The sequence below is a fragment of the Myotis lucifugus genome, unplaced genomic scaffold, assembly GCF_000147115.1.
Source record: "Myotis lucifugus unplaced genomic scaffold, Myoluc2.0 scaffold_7, whole genome shotgun sequence".
Classification (NCBI taxonomy): domain Eukaryota; kingdom Metazoa; phylum Chordata; class Mammalia; order Chiroptera; family Vespertilionidae; genus Myotis; species Myotis lucifugus.
This window is the reverse complement of record NW_005871055.1, coordinates 17,558,554-17,577,918: the sequence shown is the minus strand read 5'-3', so window position 1 is coordinate 17,577,918 and position 19,365 is coordinate 17,558,554.

Genomic DNA, 19,365 nt, shown 5'->3' with positions numbered 1-19,365 from the left:
ATAGAATAGAGAACCCAGAAATCGACCCAAACCACTATGCCCAATTAATATTCAACAAAGGAGGCAAGAGCATACAATGGAGTCAAGACAGTCTCTTCAATAAATGGTGTTGGTAAAATTGGACAGATACATGCAAAAAGATGAAACTAGACCACCAACTCACACCATACACAAAAATAAACTCAAAATGGATAAAAGACTTAAACGTAAGATAGGAAACGATAAAAATACTAGAGGAATCCACAGGCAGAGAAATCACAAACATATGCCGAAGGAATTTCTTCTCTGATACTGCTCCTAGGGCAATGGAAACTAAAGAGAAAATAAACAAATGGACTACATCAAAATAAAAAGCTTTTGCACAGCAAAGGAAACCATCAACAAAACAACAAGAAGGCCTACTGCATGGGAGGACATATTTGCCAACAATATCACCGATAAGGATTTAATCTCCAACATTTACAGGGAACTCATGCAACTTAACAATAGGAAGATAAACAATCCAATCAAAAAATGGGCAACGGACCTAGATAGACACTTTTCGAAAGAGTGCATACAGAAGGCTGAAAGACATATGAAAACATGCTCAAAGTCACTAATTATACGAGAGATGCAAATCAAAACAACAATGTGGTATCATCTCACACCTGCCAGAATGGCTATCATCAACAAATCAACAAACAACAAGTGTTGGAGAGGATGTGGAGAAAAGGGAACCCTTCTGCACTGCTGGTGGGAATGCAGACTGGTGCAGCCACTGTGGAAAACAGTATGGAGTTTCCTCAAAAAACTAAAAATGGAACTCCCATTTGACCCTGTGATACCACTTCTAGAAATATATCCCAAGAAACCAGAAACACCAATCAGAAAGGATATATGCACCCCTATGTTCATAGCAGCACAATTCACCATAGCTAAGATTTGGAAACAGCCTAAGTGCCCATCAGCAAATGAGTGGATTAGAAAACTGTTGTACATGTACACAATGGAATACTATGCTGCGGTAAAAAAGAAGGAACTCTTGCCATTTGCAACAGCATGGATGAAACTGGAGAGCATTATGCTAAGTGAAATTAGCCAGAGAAAGATAAATACCACATGATCTCACTCATTTGTGGAATATAGACAACTACATAGACCAGCCGTGGGCAAACTACGGCCCGCGGGCCGGATCCGGCCCATTTGAAATGAATAAAACTAAAAAAAAAAAAAAGACCGTACCCTTTTATGTAATGATGTTTACTTTGAATTTATATTAGTTCACACAAACACTCTATCCATGCTTTTGTTCCGGCCCTCCGGTCCAGTTTAAGAACCCATTGTGGCCCTCGAGTCAAAAAGTTTGCCCACCCCTGACATAGACTGATGGACAGGGACAGATCCAAATACAGAGAAACAGTGATCAGACTATCAATCCCAAGAGGGAAGGTAGGGGAGGGTGGGGGTAAGGGGAAGAGATCAACCAAAGGACCTGTATGCATGCATATAAGCCAAACCAATGGACATGGACAACAGGGGGATGAGAACATGAGTGTGTGTGGGGGTGGGGGGAGGTTGGGGGTTAATGGGATGAGGACACATTTGTAATACCTTAACCAATAAAGAAATTAAAAATTAAAAATTAAATAAAATAAATGTCAAGATAAAAAAAAAGAAATGAGTTGTTACCATTAGAAATACATAAAGAAATTATAGATGACTAGAGGCCCCGTGCACAAAATTTGTGCATGGGGGGTGGGGAAATCGGGGGTGGGTCCCTCAGCCTGACCTGCATCCTCTCCTGGGAGCCCTTAGGAGATGTCCTACTGACAGCTTAGGCCCATTCCCCATGGTTCTCTGCTCTCTGCAGAACTGCCTGCTCATCGCTGCCTCAGGCCCTGCTGTCTGCTCTCTGCGGGGGCCTGCTTTCTCCTCACCACCACAACGAGGGGAAAGCAGGGCCCTGTAGTCTGCTCTCTGGCTCTTGGCCACGGCCAGGGGCAAGAAGAGCCTTGCTGTCTACTCTCTGTGGGGTCCTGCTTGTCCCTCACTGCCATGGCCCTGGGCAACCAGGGCCCTGCTGTCTGCTCTCTGCAGGGGCCTGCTTGCCCCTCACTGCGGTGAGGGCTAAAAGGAAGACTCTGGAGGGGCTGAGGGGACTGGGCACCACCATCTTGTCGCTATGGGCATCGCATCTTTGTGACAGAGTGACAGTTAATTTGCATATTCCGTCTTTATTAGATAGGATGCCAAATGATGGTAACCATTTTTCCAGAAGGACTAAAGTAGGGAAGGAAGGCAGGAATTGTGCTGTAAAGACAGGTTTGAAATATCCATATGTACTATTACCTCAAAATGTTCATTTTTTATCTCCACTAATATCCCATGAAAATGTTTATGATTAGTAAGAAAATCCCCAAATATTCAAGAGGAATGTGACTAAAGATCATTAACCAACTAGTCACAGAAGAGAAAATTAAAATAGTTTACTTATGAATATGAAAACATTATATTTTTAGTAATGAAAGAGAAAAATAAAGCTATAGAATTCAGTTTGTATTCATTAAATTGTCAAATATTAGAAAAAACTCTCAATGTTAATAGAAGTATTAAATCATCACAAATATTCTACAAGGCAATTTGGAAAGTTACATTAAGAAACTTAAAATGCTGAATATTTCTGACTCAGAAATTCCTGCTAGTTACTCCATTCTAAAGAAATAAACAGAAATATGGACAAATATTTAAACTAAACTGTTTACCTGAATGTTATTTATAATAACACAAATTGGAGGTGATCCAATTGTCAAATTATAATAACATTAAAAAAAGGTCAGGAATTTCCTTTTGAAAAATACTGTATGCTATGGAATTGAATATCTAGTATAAGTTCAAATACATAAAAATAATAAGCATATACACATACCAAAATATTAACAGTATTCATGTCTGGGTGGAAATTATGGGTATTTTTTCTTTTACTTTGTGATATTTTCCAAAATTTCTTTAATACATAAGAATGTCATTTACCTGGGGAAAAAGTGTTTAAAGGCTATCACATGAAAATTGCATTTGGAATATTTGGGGCCATGTGATTTTTCTTAAAAACCACAAATCACAATTACATTTAATAAATTTTGGTAACATAATTATTCCATTCAATTAATTAAATCTTTGTAAAATATGTCCACTTTTCCCATTGACTAGTAATATATTATCAGAGATGTTTATATGGATTATATACAATCATTTTTTTAAAATGCTTACAAGTTTATATGCTGTATTTGGAGAGGAATGGCTATGTCAAGCACTCTAGCAATATTTTGCTACCCATCGTAGCAACCCCTGCTTTGCTTACCATGACTGGTGGTATTTATCAGACATTTCTCTGCCTTTCTTGGTGGATTTACACTATCAAACAGAATTAATGCAATATCATATCCTATCTAATAAAGAGGAAATATGCTAATTGATCCTCACGCCATTGCAAAGATGGCGGCACCCACAGCCAATAAGGAGGGAATATGCTAATTGACTGCCCCACCCTCAAAGATGGCGGCGCCCACAGCCAGAAGATGGTGGCACCCAATCCCCTCAGCCCTGCCAGGGCGGTAGGCGCACAGCAAGGCCGTGCCCGCCCCTAGGTGGGCCCGGCCTTGCTGCGTGCCTGCCTCCAGAGTCCTCCAGTCCCCTCAGCCCCCCAGCCGCCCAGGGCTGGCCCGAGACACAGGCAAGCCTCGGACAGCTGCTGCCCAGCTGCCCAGGGTCGCCCGAGGCTCCGGTAACCAGGGCCGACTGAGCCTGGCGCTGCCGGCAGTGGCAGCTGCAGAGGTGTGATGGGGCGTTGCCTTCCCCTGATAGCCAGGTCACCTCCCGCCCCTGAGGGCTCCTGGACTGTGAGAGGGGGCAGGCTGGGCTGAGGGACCTTCCCTCTAGTGCATGAATTTTCATGCACTGGGCCTCTAGTGTTATTAATAACTGGTAGTCTTTCTTTAAATCCTTTTGGTCCAAGGTTTCCAATTCTGAAAAAAAAAAACACAAAAATTTATTTATCCATTTTAGAATAGGCAAAATGAATTATGGAACATTTTTCTGAAAAATACTCTAGAAAAAAATTATTTTAGATCTAATACTTAATCAGAGCCAAATAAGGGTATTTTCTTCTACCAAGAACTACCACTCTGTTTTCTGGGGTAACTGTTCCATTTTAGTTAGTCTTCAGTTTTCCCCACCAGAGGTTGGGGTCTCATCATTCAAATGCAATATTGTTTGTAACACGTGTGTACCTGCCTAGTTCATCAGATGATATAGAACTGATGGATCCTGTATAGGTTTATGGATAGGCAAGTGGCTGGTAGACTTGGCATGAAGGATGAACATATAGATGTAAGAGCTCAGGGAAAGGATAGTCAATGATCCAGTGAGCCTTGCTGCAAGGGCCTACGAAGCCTGCAAACCAGAGAAGCTACTGAGCTCCAGATCCCTTCTTCCTGTCACAGCTGGGTTGAGGCACAGGTAAGCCAACCAACATGATGGGACACAGCAAGCATATTAAATTTAACAATTGGCATATTTAACACAACTTAATGTGCCCAACTTATTTATACCTTCAACCAAATCCTGCCTAAGCCCCTGACCATTGGTTCATGAGAGACTAGCAATCCTATTGTCACCATATAACTCAAATAACTTAAATGGAAAATTCAGGACTAACATTTGTAGCAGGCCTTAATCCTTACAGTACTAGATTCAAGTGTATAAATATATAAGTTTATCTTCTTATTTTTGAATATTGCTTGCTTGTCAAGTTGCCATTTCATGATTTGAGCCACTTTCATGATTGTCTCAGTCTTTCATAGGAAATAGTCTCACCTTCTTCCTCCTTTCCTTAGAAAAGTAGTTTGGATACTAGGTGAGCTCATGAGCCTGAGCCCGCATGCATTCAGGAACCATCTCTGCTGTGGGCATTTGGGCAAATTATTTAACCTTCCTGTGCTTTGGATCCATCCTTTTCTATAGGGTGATTATAATAGCTACCCACCTCACAAGACTAAACAAGTTAACATAAATTAATAGAGTCTCGCACATGGTAAATGCTATGTGAATATTATTGTTCTTACCACATGGCTTGCTGTGGACCATGGGTCAGCTAACACTTTTTACCTGAATGGCCAGATGGTAAATATTTCAAGCTTTTCAGGCCATATTGTTCTGTCAAAAGGACATTCCATTTTGTAGCTGGAGCAGGAAAGTAGCCATAGAAAATTTAAGCAAACAAGCATGGCTATTTTCTAACAAAGCTTGACTTGCAAAAATAGTAGGCAGCATTACTATAATCCCATTGCATTCATTTCCCTTACATGCCTTAGGTGCAGGCGCACCATTTCTCTCCACTAATACTAGCAGCAAATATTTTAGCAGCCGATTGCTACGTCATTAATCTTGTACTGACTTGTTTGGTGTGTGCAACAGGAAATATTTCACTTTCAGAGAACAAGAAAAATAGGTTTATTTGCATAACGCTTATTTGTGCAGTTATTCAGTGTCTGGTAAGTTAATGTTCAAGAAAAATATTAATTTTTATTAAAATGTTCTATTATTTTATGTTAATGATTACTCATTTATTTCAGCCCTTTGTATTCAACATGTCTCTATAGAAATAAACCTAAGTTTCTATGAAAATTGAAGCTTTTGTTCTTTTGCAGCCCACATAAACTTAAACCTTGTTTATTTGGACCGTGTTAGCCTTTGAGTTTGACATGCTTGGTTTAGCCTAAGGACCCATGGCAATTAGGACATCTCACTTGTCTTGGATCTACTAATTTTTGTGTTAATATCCTTGTCCCCAACTATGTACCAATCATCATAGAAGCCTGAGCAAAGGTGACATCCAACATGCCAGTCAAGGTCTCAAAACTCATGGCCACTGCTAGTATTTTTCAAGCTCAGTTGCAGGCAGGTGATACTCTCTCTGTGCCAATAAATCTAAAAAAAAAGAAAAGGCCTTAGGATGTGTCACGAGCAAGGGAGCATCCCAGGACAGAGCAAACAGTGTGGGCTGTGCTGATGGAAACTCAGATATGGCACCTGTCAGTCAACTTTGCAATGGGGGAGGTCCCAGCACAGGAACAGTGACTCCTGTCTGGGAGAAAGCCATCCCAGAGTTCCTGCCCTGATGCCAGACAGTCCAGTTCCTCCCTGTATATCCCTGGATTCTCCCAAAGCTGCTGTCTGGTGCTGGAGCTCAGAGGAAGCAAGACCCTGTAATTTTGTGGGCAGGCAACCCCTGGGGCTTCAGCAGTCTCCATGTTGTTCAGCCACAATCCCCACCAGTTTTTAAAGCCTGAAGTTCTGGGGACTTCTCTTCCCAGTTCTGAAACTCTGAGCTGGGTGTCTGGTGTGTGACTGGGACCCCCTGCTTCTTACACGAGACCTTGAAAAAATCTCTCCTGATTAAAAGAATGCAGCATGTGGGCGCCAGACCAGCCCATTCCATGCCTCCACCCCTCCTACTTTCCTCTTTTTGTAGAACTTCCATTCAGCCAGCTTTCTGTAGTCCTGGATGATAGTTGTTCTGTATTTCAGTTATAATTTTGATGTGGTTGTGGGAGGCGGCTAGTGCAGTTATTAACCTACACCACCATCTTAGTTCTCCCTCCATCTGACTTCTCAGAATTGAAATTTCTTATGCAGTTACTGTCTGCCTATCACTGGACTAGGACATACATATATAGCTATACTTCAATTTGGCAACAACCCAATGAAGTCCTGACTTTCATTTGACACACAAAGAAACTGAAACCCAGGTAAAGTACCCACAGTTGATACCAGGTGGACCTAATATTTTGCCCCAAACAATGAGATCCTAGAGATTTTTTTCCTCTACATACATACCCTACACAAATTTTATTTCCCAGGAAAGATGCCCATGGGATTAACAAGAAGAAGATAACACTCTTTAATATAATTGTTCTGATTTTGAAAACATTTCAGCAAATAGTATTTAAAAGCATAAAATAAAATGATACAAGCACAGCAATAAAATGATACAAGCATTTTAAAGCAAGTTGATTTTTTTTCAAAATCATCTCTTTCACATCAATATTTCTGGCAAAGAAACAGACAACTGGTTTTATTAATGTTTGTAGGTGATCAGTTTACATTTGAAGCAAATTGATTCTCATACCACAGTACAAATATAATTGGTGTAACAGATGTATCAAGCAAGATGCAATTGTCTTGTGAGCATATGTATAATAGCTTTCTAGAGGAGAAACTTCAATGTCAGCCAAATAAATAATTGCTTACAGAGGAAAAAATAGATTGGGTAAGTTGGTCTAAGAACCTTAGGGTTTCTATGACAACCACAATTAGTACATTTAACAACAACAACAACCCACAATGTATTTGCAGGCTCAGAATAGTAGTCAAATATATGCCTCCTAATTTATTTCTACTATTAGAAATAAAAAGAGATAATTGAATAGGGTAATGTGACTACTCCTGCAAATGCTTTTCAGAATTTCTGATGTGGTGGGCAACCACATTATTAGCATAAAAGATATTAATTGTGTGACTTGTGGGTGGACTAAGATAAATGCTCTCTGAACACTTACCACCATCCCAAATCAATTTCCTTCTCTAAGATAAATAAGAACTGACAAGTTTTGTCCCAAAATGACCAAAAAGACAAAAGGTATTCTCCTGCTCTACCTCTATCTTTTGGCTGGGAAGATCACTCTGAATTACAGAGGTTAACTAAAAGCAAATCAATAAGTCAGAGCTGTCAGCATTTCATGATTGCCTCATAAGAACTTTCTGATTGTGATTTTTTCCTGATTTTATTTTTGAGAATGTGGAAATATGACCACATGAATTCTCGAGCATATAAACTTGGCTGTTATTACTGCCTGCCTTTGGCTGAGTCAGCTTGGAGTTAGGCTATGAAGTAATGGGCCATGACAGCCTCTGATCTTATTATATGGCACATGTTTTATTATAAGGCTCTCCACCACTGGCAATTTTGAACATCAGCCTTATTTATGTAATTGGTAGTATTATTTGAGATTTCCAGCAAGCCACAAGTTAATTTGCTCCCAAAATTTCATATATATATATATATATATATATATATATATATATATATATATATATATATATTATTTCCCATATACACAGGGTAGGGAAGACAGAAACATTTATGAATAATCTTTATATATAAAACCCTAATATGCAAATAGACCAAATGGCAGAACAACCGAACAACTGTTTGCTATGACGTGCACTGACCACCAGGGGTCACGCATGGAACATGGCTAGCATTGGCAGCAGGCAGCAGAGCATGGAACATGGCAGGCATCAGCCATGGTAGGATGGTGGAGCAGGTGAGCGGGGCACCAGACCAAGGCAGAGTGCCAGTTGCTGTCATCGGGGCGAGCCTCTGGTGGTTACTGAAAATTCTTTGCTCCTTCCCGGTGCTCACACTTGCTGCCCGCACCAGCCCCGCTCGCACCTGCTGCTAGCACCTGGCACCGCCCCTGATCACTCAGCACCATCAGCAGGTGTGAGTGGTGGCTGCCAGCCTCAATCACCCTTCAGGGCTTCTCCACCTCCTCCTGCTCCTGAGGGGTGATCAAGGCTGGCAGCCGCCGCTCGCACCCACTGCCAGTGACGGCTGTACTTGCACCCCCTGCCAGTGCCAGAGCTACCTCTTGCACCCACTGCCCGCGCTGGCCCCACTCACACCTGCAGCCAGTGCTAAAGCTGCCGCTCGCACCCACTGCTGTCGCCCAGCACTGATCCCTATTGCTCGGTGCCATTAGCAGGTGCAAGTGGCGGCTGCCGCTCCAATCACCCCTGAGGGCTTCTCCACCTCCCCCTTCTCCTGAGGGGCAATCGGGGCAGCAGCTGCCACTCGCACCTCCTGACGCCACTCACACCTGCTGATGGCGCCAGCCCCAATTGCTCCGTGCCATCAACACGTTGGAGCGGCAGGAATGGGGCTGCTGGCAGAGAGGGGACCAGGGGCCACGGCAGGGGCATGGAGGATGGGCCAAGACCTGCTCCTGTGCCCACCACAGCCTCGTGGCCCACAGTTTCTTTCAAGGTGCATGAATTTGTGCACTGGGCCCCTAGTTTTACTAATAACAATGGTTATCTTCTATGGAGTACCCAACAGCACTTTGCAAGCATTTTCTTATTTAATCTTCAAAACAACCCTATGAGGAATATATTATTATTATCCTCATTTCACATCTCAAGAAACCTAACCCCAGAGAAGTATTAGCCCCAAATCACACAGCCACTAGTGGCCATGTGCCAAATAAATGTAAGTGTTTGGGTTCAGTAATAACAATACTCCACTTGCTTTATTCTGAAACCACTAGGAATTCTTCATTCCAAATAAATATTGTTAATGAAATGTATTCACACAAAACTAATATGTCTGCAGCATATTAATGCAATAAAATGAGCAAAGCCAGGGGACCCAGCTTTAAATACTAGCTCTGAAACTCACCTGCTGGATGACCTTGCACAAGCTTCTAGATCTCTCTGAATTTGGATCTCAACTGTACTACCCATCCTTCAGAGCTAGGTGGGTAGTAGCAATGGCATGTGTAAATGTTTTATAGGCAATGGGCACTCAAAAAATGGAGTTGATAGCTATTATGAGCTTCTTATAATCAGAGCCCTTTCAGATCCATTTCTGACCCCAGTACTACCAGCTGACCCCAAAACAATGTTGTTTCTAGCAAAATTGAGGTGGATTGTCTGTATGCTCTGAATAGTGCTAGTGTAGTAATGATAATCTTACCCAGACACCTTTATACATAGTGTTATCGGGTAAGGTTCTAATCCCAGGGAGCCTGCCATCTACTACTGAAAAATTTAAACACCATGAAAAGTTCAACTTAAATGAAGCAAGATGGTATGAGACAGAAACTAAATAGTGTGCGTGTGGTGGCCACTGGGCTGTGCCTGGCCTGGAATGTGAAGGTTATTGAAAGGGCCTGATGTGGCACACAAAACACAACTAAGGATCCAAAATGGGACTATTGGCAGCATTTGATTAACTCCAAGGAAACAGGAGGGCTCTTTTGATCCTAATATATTCAAACTAGAGGCCCACTGCACAAATTTGTGCATGGGTAGGGTCCCTAGGCCTGGCCAGCAATCAGGTTCTGATCAGGTCTTCCGGCTTCTGGCCAGGGCCTTCCTTCCCTGGCTGCCGGCCACTGGCCAGGGCCTCCCTTTGTTCCAGGCTGCCCCCTGGTGGTCAGCACACATCATAGTGAGCGATCGAACTCTCAGTTGCTCGAACTCTGGAGGGGACACTTTGCATATTAGGTATCTACACTAATAATAGACAAACATGGTAATTGACCGTACCTTCGCTATGCCCGCCATTGGCTGATCAGAGCGATATGCAAATTAGCCGCCAACAAAGATGGCGGCTAATTTGCATACTGCAGGCAGGGCGGGACAGCAAGAGCCGCCATCCAGGCCCCGTGTGCGACCTAGGGGCGGAGGCTCAGACAAAGCGATCACTGATCGCTTCTCCTGAGCCCTTGCCCGCCCGCCGGGGACGGGGCCCACTCCCGTGTGAGACCTGGGGTGGGCAGGGGCTCAGGCGAAGGCAAACAATGCTGATCACCTCATCTGAGCCCCCGCCCGCCCACCGGAGACACGGGGCCCACTCCCATGTGTGACCCAGGGGCGGACAGGGGCTCAGGCGAGGCAATTCACATTGCTTGCCTTCACCTGAGCCCCTTCCCGCCCACTGGGGACATGGGGCCCTCTCTGAGAGAGAGAGAGAGAGAGAGAGAGAGAGAGAGGCGGAATTTGGCACCCCGCATCCCTCCCTGATCAACCACTGCGATTCCAAGCCAGTAAGGGCTGCCTTCAGGCCACAGCTACGGGTCCCTCACCCCCACCCCAGGCCCAAGAGCACAGTGCTGGGCAGGGGCACCCAGGGGTTCGGGAATGCAGAGTGAGGGGCTGGCATGATGTGAGGGTGGGGGCTGTGTTTACACTGCCAAGTTCCCCACTTCTGCCCTGGCCCGCACATCCCTCCTCCTTCCCCTCAGAGGCCCAGCTCCTGCCTACATGCTTGCTGGGCAGGCCCAACTGCACCGGGGAGTGAGCCATGGTGATCAGGATGGCCACTTCCTTGGATGGGACAGCCGAACACGGCAATTCATGAAGGCGATGAGGCCCGTGGGGCATGCGCAGCCCTCAGGAAGCAGGAGTGGCCAGCCAAGCCAAGTCTGGCTTCAGTGGGGCCAGTGGGAGCCCAAGGCCACCCCAAACCCCACAGGTCCTGGGCAGACGGTGGCTCAGTGGAGAGTGGTGTCTCCATGCATGGTGGCCAGGGGCAGCTGTGAGCTGCTGCAACCCCAGCCCATGCTTCAGGGAGGGGGAGAAGGCTCACAGCCACCAGCACCCTAGGCTGCACCGCCTGTGCTTCAGCCTGCCAGGTTGGCAGGGTCCAGAGCAGGTGAGCTGCTCCCTTCCCCCAGTGGTAGAACAGGGAGGAGAGCGCTGGGTGCAGGGAGGGGACCTCAGCTGGGATCCTCCTGGTGTGGGGAAGGGGCCCAGCCTGGGCCCAGTGGGGAGCTTAAGAAGTCTGGCTAAGCAGGCACTGGTTCATACCAACTCTTACTCTGCCATCTTCCTCCAGCTCTTCAAGCTATCCCCCCTGCCCCACCTGTCCAGGGGAACGGGCTCTGGGTGACCACCTTGAGCTCAGACTGTGGATCCAGAGAACTCAAGGAAGAGTGCCCAGCCAGGCCCGGGCAGGGATCAGTGCAGAACTACCAGGGCAGAGTTGCTTCTGTGTCTCAGTGAAGTTTGCAACCGACCCAAGGAGGAAACCCAAGAGGGGAAAGGCCGGGAGGCATGAATTGCCAGCACTTTAGCCACTTGAAAACAGCTCCACTTGGAATGTGAGGCAGTTGTATGTTCAGCTGAGAAGTGAGGGGGCTGAACTGCACTGTCGCTGGGCTCCTGTCAGTCCGAGGCCCAAGCGTCCACCATGACAAGGAAAGAACAGAGTGAGGGGCCCAGAGGAAGGGAGGACAATTGAAGAAAACTGTGTCTAGACTTTCCTCAGCCTTCTCCTTCTTTCTGCTGCCTACAAGAACCCCAGGCCCGGCCACAGTTCTGTCTCCACCTTTTAGTCCCTATTCTCCAACCACAGAGGAAAGAAATAAGGAAGGAGTCTGTGCTGTCTTCAGAAAGTATCTATATACCTTATCAGCCAGTTGCCTTCCACAGAGGGAGGCCAGACTGCGGCTTAGGCCCGCTCCCTACAGGGACATCAGTAGGACATCTTGTGAGGGCTCCCAGACTGTTAGAGGAGGCAGGCTGGGCTGAGGGATGCCCCCCAAGTGCACAAATTTTTGTGCACCGGGCCTCTAGTATATATATAGTATAGATAGATCCTGAAGAAGTGCTGAAAACAGCAGAGTGTTCTGCAGTATTCAAATGATACTGCAGAGATTCAATCCTAAAATTAGAACTACAGGCTGTTTTCTGCACTTCAGGCTAAACTTTCTTTCCATGTCTGTGATTATCTTTCTGGAAAAAAGGGTTCTGGTTCATTTAAAAATCTACTCTTCTTATAATAAAGAGGGCCATAAGAAGCCTGAGCTCTCCTGCCTTTCTCAGAGACTATGTATGCAGCACTACACCAGTGTTCTCTGAAGTGAGGGTTAACATACACAGCCTTGGCCTATGACACAAGGACTGTACAGATGAAATTTGGACCCTGTGTGCCTTGCAGATTCCTCCAGGTGATGAGCACCTGAAAACAGGAGCTTATATCTAGGATTTTCTCCTTCTTTTCAGAGTTTTAAATTTTTAGAGCATTGAAATTCAACTGATTAATGTATTTTTTTTCCATGTATAATCTTTATTGTTAAAAGTATTACATACTGGTATGTCCAATTTTTAGCCACTTTACCCCTTCTAACTCACCCCCACCCTCTGCCTCAGGCCTTCACCATACTATTGTCTGTGTCCATAAGTTATTCATATGAATACAAATTCTTTGGTTGATCTCTTCCCTCCCATGCACCAAACCCCCAATTTCCCTCTGAGATTTGACAGTGTATTCCATTCTTCTATGTCTCTGGATCTATTTTGTTCAATAACTTATTTTGATCATTGTTTTATTCCAGCCGTGGGCAAACTACAGCCCGCGGGCCGGATCCGGCCCGTTTTAAATGAATAAAACTAAAAAAAAAAAGACCGTACCCTTTTATGTAATGATGTTTACTTTGAATTTATATTAGTTCACACAAACACTCCATCCATGCTTTTGTTCCGGCCCTCCGGTCCAGTTTAAGAACCCATTGTGGCCCTCGAGTCAAAAAGTTTGCCCACCCCTGTTTTATTCACACATATGAGTGATCTCCTGAGATACTTATCTTTCTCTGACTGGCTTATTTCACTTAGCATAATACTCTTCAGGTAACCTCCATGCTGTATCAAAGGGGAAGAGATCCTTCCCTTTTACTCCTACATAGAATTCCATGGTGTATATGTACCACAGGTGTTTTATGCACTCATTTACTAATGGGCACTTGGGCTATTTCTAGATCTTAGCTATTGTAAATTGTCCTGGTATGAATATAGAGGTGCATACATTCTTTCTGATTGGTGTTTCAGGTTTCTTGGGGTACATTCCCAGGAGTGGGATTACTGGGTCAAATGGCAGTTCCATACTTAATTTTGTGAGGAAACTCCATACTGTTTTCCATAACGGCTGCACCAATCTGCATTCCCACCAGCAGTGTACTAGGATTTCCTTTTCTCCATATCCTAGCCAACACTTGTCATTTGTTGATTTGTTGATGGTAGCCATTCTTACAGGTATGAGGTGATACCTCATTGACATTTTAATTTGCATCTCTCTGATGATCAGTGACTTTGAGCATCTATACTAATAAAAGGGTAATATGCTAATTAGACTGGATGTCCTCTGGACGTCCTTCCTGACAAAGCCGGGGGTGTGGCCAGCCTGCAAACTGCCCCCCACCCCTCACCCAGGCCGGCACTGCCCTCAAGTGGGGACCCCCCACCCAGATCGGGGGGATGGCTAACCTTCAAACTGCCCATGGCCCCTCACCCAAGCTGGCCCTGCCCCCAGGCAGGCCCCTCCCCCAGCGGGGATCCCCACCCCGATCGGGGACGTGGCTGACCTGCAAACTGCCCCAGGCCCCTCACCCAGTCTGGCCCCGCCCCCCAGTGGGGACCCCCCACTCCAATCCGGGGCCCCCTTCAGGGCAGGCCAGCTGGCCCCCACCCATGCACCAGGTCTCTATCCTATATAATAAAAAGGTAATATGCAAATTGACCCTAAAGTCAAAATTACCAGAATGACCACTGGACCTGTCACTATGAGGCTCACTGAGCACCTCTTGGTCATCACCTGATGTCCATCCGCTGTGGGGGCAGGGCCAGCGAGTGGGAGGGAACAGCCAACCTCTTGGTCCCTTCCCCCAGGCATCAGGCACTGATCACCCAATGGCGAACGGGGAACTGGGGGTGGGTGGTGGCAGGGGGCAGGGCTGGCTGCGGGCAGCTGGAGAAGATGGCCCTGATCACAGGCCAGGCCTAGGGACTGTACCCACACACAAATTTCAAGTGCCAGGCCTCTAGTTTTTTCGTATGCCTCTTGGCCATCAGTATGTACACTTTGGAGAAGTGTCTATTTAGGTCCTTTGTCCATTTTTTAATTGGCTTGTTTGTCTTCCTTTTGTTAAGTTGTATGAGTTCCTTATATATTTTGGATATTAACCCTTTATCAGATGTGTCATTGCCAAATATGTTCTCCCATACAGTGGGCTCCCTTTTCATTTTGTTGTTGGTTTATTTCACTGTGCAGAAGCTTTTTCTTTTGATGTAGTCCCATTTGCTTATTTTCTCCTTAGTTTCCCTTGCCCTAGGAGATGTATCCCCAAACATATTTCTACAAAAAATGTCTGATATTTTGCTTCCTATGGTTTCTTCTAGGATTTTTATAGTGTCACATCTTATATTTAAATCTTTTATCCATTTTTAGTTTATTCTTGTTTATGGTGTAAGTTGGTGGTCGAGTCTCATTTTTTTGCCTCTATCTGTACAATTTTCTCAACACTTTTTTAAAAAGAGTGTACGCTATTGCCTCCTTTGTCAAATATTAATTGAGTGTAATGACTTGGGTCAATTTCTGGGGTCTCTGTGCCATTAATCTATATGATTGTTCTTGTTCCAATGCCAGGCTGTTTTGAGTACAGTGACTTTGTAACATAATTTGACATCTAGTCTTGAGATTCCTCCAACTTTGTTCTTCTTTCTCATTATAGTTGCAACTATTTGGTTCCATTTGAATTCTTGGAGTATTTATTCTAGATCTGTGAAACATGCTATTGGTATTTTAATAGGGATTGCATTGAATCTATAGATTTCTTTGGGTTGTATGGATATTTTAATGATGTTGATCCTGCTAATCCATAAACATAATATATTCTTCTATTTTTTTATATCTTCTTTTATCTGTTTTTTCAATGATTTTTAGTTTTCTGAGTACAAGTCTTTTACCTCCTTGGTTAAGTTAATTCCTAAGTATATTAATTTTTGTTGTTGTAATGGTATATGCGGTTGTTTTAGTTTCTCTTTCTGAGAATTCATCATTGGTGTATAAAAATGTCATCAATTTCTGGGTGTTGATTTTGTATCTGCAACATTGGCAAATTCATTTATCAAGTCTATTAGTTTCTGATGGAGTCTTTAGGGTTTTCTATGTACAATATCATGTCATCTGCAAGTAATTACAGTTCTACATCCTTCTTTTCAATTTGGAAGCCATTTTTGTTTTCTTCTTGACTGATCAGGGTGGCTAAGATTTCCAATACTATGTTCAATAAGAGTGGTGAAAGTGTACATCCCTGTCTTCTTATTCCTGTTCTTAAAGGAAATGGTTTTAGTTTTTGCCCATTGAGTATGAGGTTGGTTGTAGGGTTGTCATATATGGACTTTATTATGTTGAGGTATACTCACTCTATTTCCACTTTGCTGAGAGTTTTTATCAAAAAAGGGTGCTGGATTTTGTCGAATGATTTTTCTGCATCTATTGATATGATCATCTGATTTTTGTGTTGCAATTGGTTTATGTAATGTATCACGTTTTTTGATTTGCAAATGTTGCACCAGCCTTGCATCCTGGAATAAATCTCACTTGATAATGGTGTATGGCAGTGATGGCGAACCTATGACACGCATGTAAGAGGTGACACGCAAACTCATTTTTTTGGTTGATTTTTCTTTGTTAAATGGCATTTAAATATACAAAATAAATATCAAAAATATAAATATTTGTTTTACTATGGTTGCAAACATCAAAAAATTTCTATATGTTACACGGCACCAGAGTTAAGTTAGGGTTTTTCAAAATGCTGACACGCCGAGCTCAAAAGGTTCGCCATCACTGGTGTATGGTCTTTTTAATATATTGCTGGGTGCGATTTGCTAAGACTTTGTTGAGGATTTTATCATCTATGTTCATCAGGGATGTTGGCCTGTAATTATCTTTCTTTGTAGTGCCTTTATCTGGTTTTGGAATTAGGATAATGCTGGCCTCCTGAAAAGAGGTTGGAAGTGTTCGTTCCTCTTGAATGTTTTTTTTTTTAAATAGTTTGACGAAGATTTGGTGTTAGTTCTTCTTTGAATGTTTGGTAAAACTCCTCTGTGGAGCTGTCCATATCAGGCCTTTTGTTTGCTGAGATTTTTTTTTTTTGATTACTACTTCTATTTAATCAGTTGTTATTGGCCTTTCCAATTTTTATGATTCTTCCTGATTCAGCTTTGAAAGATTGAATTTTTCTAGGAATCTGTCCATTTCATCCACATTGATCAACTTCTTGGCATACAGTTGTTCATAGTATTTTTCTTACAATCCTTTGTATATCTGTGGTGTCAGTTGTTACTTCATGGCTTTCATTTCTGATTTTATTTATTTTGGACCTCTCTCTTGTTTTTTTCTTCATGAGTCTTGCTAAATGTTCATCAGTCTTGTTTATCTTTTCAAAGGACAAACCCTTGGTTTCATTGATCTTTTGTATTGGTTTTTCAGTCTCTATGTCATTTATTTTTGCTCTGATCTTTATTATTTCCTTCCTATTACGTACTCTGGACTTTTCTTGTTATTCTCTTTGTAATTGTCTAAGTTGTTGGTATAAATTGTTTATTAATAATTTTTCTTGTTGTTTTGTTTTGTCTTTTGAGTAGGCTTGTAGTGATATGAACCTCCCTCTAGGACTACTTTCACTTTGTCCCATTAATTTTGTTTTGTTCTGTGTTCATTTTCATTTGTTTCCAGGAAGTTTTTGATATTTTTCTTGATCTCATTGGTAATGCATTCATTTTTTAATAACATGCTATTTAACCTCCATGTGTTTCAATGTTTTTGAGAGTTTTTCAGTAGTTGATTTCTAATTTCATGCCATTGTGATCTGAGAAGATGCTTGATGTGATTTCAATCATATCTAGGATCTTGAACTTGTAGTGACTTGTTTTGTGTCCTTACATGTGGTATATCTTTTAGAATGATGCCTGTGCACTTGAGAAGAATGTACATTGTACAGTTTGGGGGTGAAATGTTCTGTAAATGTCAATTAAATCCATCTAATCCAGTGTGTCATTTAGAGTCACTGTTTCTTTGTTGATTTTCTGTCTGGGAAATCTATCCAGTGATGTCAGCTGCGTGTTAAAGTCCCCTACCATTACTGTATTGCTATCAATCTCTCCATTAAAGTCCTCTAGAAATTTCTTTATATATTAGGTGCTCCTATACTGGTTGCATATGTTTACCAGAGTTATATCCTCTTGTTGAATTGATCCTTTTAGTATTATGTAGTGACCTTTCTTGTGATGGCCTTTATTTTGAAGTCCATTTTGTCAAATATGACTATTGCAAACCCAAGGGTTTTTTTTTTTTTTGTTACCATTTGCATGGACATTTTTTCCCCATCCCATCCCTCTTTTTCTGTGTGAATTCTGAGGTGGGTCTCTTGTAGACAGCATATATTTGGGTCATGTTTTTATAATTATTCAGCTACACTATGCCTTTTTAATGAAGCATTGAATCCATTTACATTTAAGATTATTAATAACTTATTTACTGCCATTTTAATTCATTATGCCTATGATTCTCTCTTTCTCTATTTCTTCTTCTCATTACAATAGTTGCTTTAGCATTTCTTAAAATTCTGGTTTGGTAGTGATAAACTCCTTTAGACTTTTTCTTGCCTTGGACTCTCTTTATTTCACCCTCCATTTTGAATGTTAATGTTGCTGGATATAGTAATCTTGGTTTAACATCCTTGCTTTTCATTACCTTGAATATTTCATGCCATTCATTTCTGGCTTGTAAAGTTTCTGATGAGGAATCAGCTGATAGCTATATGGGAGTTCCTTTGTAGCTAACAAATTGCTTTCCTCTCACTGCATTTAAGATTCTTTCTTTGTCTTTAATTATTGGCATTTTAATTATGATGTCTGGGTGTGGGTTTCTTTGGGTTCTTTTTACTTGGGACTCTTTGTGCCTCCTGAACTTGTGTCACTTTTTCCTTCACTAGGTTAGGGAAGTTTTCTGCCATTATTTCTTCAAACAGGTTCTCTATCCCTTGCTCACTTTCCTCATCTTCTGGTACTCCAATATTGTGTATAGTGGTATGGTTCATATTGAACCACAGCTCCCTTAAGCTATCCTCCTGTGTTTAATTTAATTTTTTTTTTTTGTTTCTCTGATTGAGTGATTTTTTCTACCCTGTCTTCTAATTTACTGATTTGATCCTCAGCTTCCCTTAATCTGCATGTATTCCTTCCAATCTGTTCTTTATTAGTGCTATGTCATTCTCCATTTCTGACTGGTCTTTTTTCAGAGATACTATATCTTTTCTTATGCTGTTGAACATCCTTTTAACCATTATTCTCAACTCTATGTCTGATAAATTTCTTATCTTCTTTAATTTAGCTCTTCTTCTGGAAAATTCTCTTGTTCTTTCATTTGGGGTTTATTTTTTAGTCTCCTCATTCTGACTGCCTTTTTGGGTTTGTGCCTGTATATTAGGTAGATCTGCTTTAACTCTCAGTCTCTGGTGCAGGACAGTGTCCGATGCTTATTGTCACTGGTCCAGAGTACTGTTTGGAGCTATCAGCAATCCACAGCTTGTGTCTCCCTCTGCTGGGGCTGGGTTCCTTTGGAAAGGACCAAGATATGCACCAAGGTCTGCTTTTCTTAGCACTGGGCCCAGAAGAACAGGCAAAGACTTAAAGCTGCCAGAGATTCATTTCCATCTGCACTCATTATTATTCTCAGTCTTAATTAGTCTCGGGCTATCG